Raw genomic sequence first — 3,650 nt, forward strand, 5'->3', positions numbered from 1 at the left:
CTCTGTGGGTATGTATGTGACAGCGAACCGTGGGAAGACATAGAGTAAAATACTCGATTTGATAGCGATACTGTAATATTTCTAAATTGTTTATTATCTAAATTAATGTTATAAAAATCAATATTGATATATTTTTGTAGATCAAATTTTAATTTTTCAAACTTACCGTTTTTATTAACGTCATATGGAATGAAAATGTTTCACCATTCACAAAAATTCTAATAGTGTCTGAAAATTACTTTCCTTGTCCCTTAGCACCAGTTATATTTCTTGATAGATCACCCCCAAAAATTACTTCCACTGGACCCAATCGGAAGAAAAAATTCTGTTTATCAATTTATTTTGATGTTGGAAAAAAGATCCTAATATATATAAGCCCAAGTGCGCGCTTTTTTCTCTCCCCCCATCTCTCTCTGTCCGCAACATTTTTAAGGCTATGTGATCAATATGTTCAGCGATATATGGAGAATTTAAAGATACGGAATTTTGTTAAAAATAATATGTTGGATGTTTGAAATATATAAAGTAAATTTTATTTAAAGAAGAAAAATACAAATCAAGGCATATTCAAATGTTGAAACACAATTTTAATTATGCAATCGGAAAAGCGTTTATTGTTGTGTAAAGAACGCAACAGACAATTACGTCAGATGTCACATTAAACCATGGAAAGTACACAAGTACACTAAATACGACATAGAAAAACACATCAAGGACCAGCACCCCGAAAACGATCCCTGCCACAATCAAATATTCTACATCCTCAACCCAGACAAATCAATTTCTTCCATATATGCAGACGACAGAACATAAACACACAACTACATCATTCAATATTATCCAAATAAACTAATCTGCCAAAGCTTCTACTTGACGTCTTCAACCAACTTGCGACTTACAATCAACTACTACGTAATCTCCATCTAGATCTACCAACCAGCAACGAATTAAATCTCGATCACTCCAAAACGATCCAACTTTAAATCGACATCCCAAACTCAAGTAACAAAACTCTAAGACTTAAGAAAGACTCAATTACAACTACCAACGAATATCAACCAATATCCACTGAAGATTGCTCAAACGCAAAAAAGCGTAAGAAAAACTACAAGAGAAAAGTTAACAAATAAAAAGTGTATTCCTTTTATTGAAAACTGTATGCAATACTATTATTTCATGTATTTAATGTATCAACTTGCAACCCATCCACACTGCTAGCTCCTGGCTCGAACGGAGTGAACTGTGTGGAAGGAAATCTATTAAACTTTAAAAAAAAAAAAAAAAAAATGAACATTAGGCCTCTATGTTAGATATGTTCTGTTCTCTTCACGTCATATGCAAAAAAAAAGTAATAATTAAAAAAAATTAAAATAAATAAATAAGTAAATTTTTAAAAAAATCTTCCAATTTTAGAATAAGAAGAATTGAACTATTTCATTCAAATTTGATTTAGATCTGTAGATCTACTTATCAAGACGTACACTGTGAAATGTATAAGGCCTACCATTTCCTCGGCCTAAAGTAATACAAATTACTTTTTTAAAAAATAATTAAATACCATTGATCAGCCGGGGTTTTAATAGAATCACTTTAAGTCTCTTACTCAGTGTGTGCATTTAATTTGGTGTTGGGTTGACTAATAATGTATATAATTTGGTTTTTCTAATAGGTATTGATAGCCTATGTTATTTTAAATTAAATGTATCGGATTTTTAGCTATGTAGTTATTTCTTTGCTTTGTCACTAATATCGTCGACATGTAGTAATACACATTGTGTTTTGACCAATAACTATTTTATAAAATATTTTTCTCTAAGAAGTGTAACATTAAAATATATAGGCCTATAATTATAATTCACGTGTAACGGGTTAGTAATTATATAATTAACATGGATTGATGAAGTGCAATGTGGTAGATAAACCAGAGGTATTTTAAATAATCAATAACAGTTTAGTAGCCGTTCCTGAATGTCCTCTGTGTTAACTTTTATCTTTCCGTTTGTGGATAAGATGGAGTATTATAGTCTTTTGCTAAATTGAATCAGGCGCATCCGCCAGTGCCACGACAGGGTGCGATTTGCATACGTTCGCTTTAAAGAGTGCGATAGGCTGGGGATAAAAATGGTTACTATAGTGGTTCACTCAATCGAATCCAGAGCTTCCTCCGGCGCCCCCCACGGTGTGCTATTTGGCTCCTATGTTCGGTTTAGTGAGTTCGATAGAATATGGGGAAGATGGGGGATTATAGTCGTTTACTGTGTTTATCAGGCGACTCAGCCGGCGCCCGCCATGGTGCGATTTCGTGCCCCGGGCTGTACTGTGAACACTATGCGTTTTTATTTGCATTTAAGTTTGTGTTTATCTTCTGCGTTGTTGTTTGTGTTTAAGGTTGATTTTGCGTTTGTATTTGTGTTTGCATTTGTGTTTGCGTTATGTTTGCGTTTGCTTGATATTGTAATTGCATTAGTGTTTGCGTTTTTGTTCGTGTTTACTTTTGTGTTTGCGTTAGTGTATTCGTTTGTGTTTGCGTTATGTTTGCGTATGTTTTGTGTTTGTTTTTTGGTTAGTTGTGGTTAGTGTTAATTCAAAAGAAATATATTTCCTAAACCTGGACAATGCCGGGTATATGCTGCTAAATAAACACGCACCTCGTGGTTCTTTACAGATAGTTTTTTTCACAGAGGCCAAATGCAGCGCGTGGTGGGACGGCTAGTCTAGTATATAAAGTTGAAATCGACTCTGCATGTGGTCGCGGACGCGTGGAACATACGCATATAGTAAAACACTCGCCATATAGTAATATTCTTAAAGTTTTTTGTTTTTTTTACTAAAGTCTACACATGTTTCATCTTCCAAACTTATAATTTTAATTGACGTAACGCGCAAAGAACAAAATCAATTTCTAATTGTGCGTGAAGAATCCTTTTTATTCGTTTGTTTTGATGTTGGAAAAAAATATTTATATAATTTGGCATGGGTTGACAAAGTGCAATCTGGTAGGTAAAACAAAAGTACTTTAGATTCTACATTGTAATGTATTTATTACACTGAATGTACCATTTTCTAAATATTAGTTTTCATCAATAACAGTTTAGAAGCCGTTCCTAAATGTCCTCTATGTTAAATTTTATCTTTCCATTTGCAGATAAGATTATAGTTGCTCACTTAATTGAATCAGGCGCGTTCATGTGTGTCACTTTAGCGAATGACGCAATCTGCATCATTGTTGACAGGATGCTATTTGGCACTCTGGGTTATCCTATGAGCACGATGGCGCCTATGTTAGTTTTAAGTAGCCAGGGGCGGCACCTCTGCTGTAGTGTAACTGGGGGGGGGGGGCTCCCGAGAGCGCCCCTCTACGTCCTTGACACATGGGTGGTCACCGAAGTGTGTTCTACCTCATTATTTCGCTGAGTGATTAACGTACACTCAAGGTTTTCACGCTGTAGTGTAGGTAAACCCGTGTCCCGATAATTATAATCCAACGCTAGTAGATAAACATCGTTAGTATTATTTGAGCACAGTATGAATTTTAGGTAATCTATCATTTTGGGTACGTAAAATCGCCCGCGACTTGTGTTGTGAAAAGCAGGTGACTCCTTAAATTTTAATAATTATTTCACATTTTGAGGAGGATTTATGTTTTTTAA

Source organism: Physella acuta, unplaced genomic scaffold (genome assembly GCF_028476545.2).
Source record: "Physella acuta isolate Inbredline_101_S28 unplaced genomic scaffold, ASM2847654v3 ptg000656l, whole genome shotgun sequence".
In the NCBI taxonomy this organism is placed as follows: Eukaryota; Metazoa; Mollusca; class Gastropoda; family Physidae; genus Physella; species Physella acuta.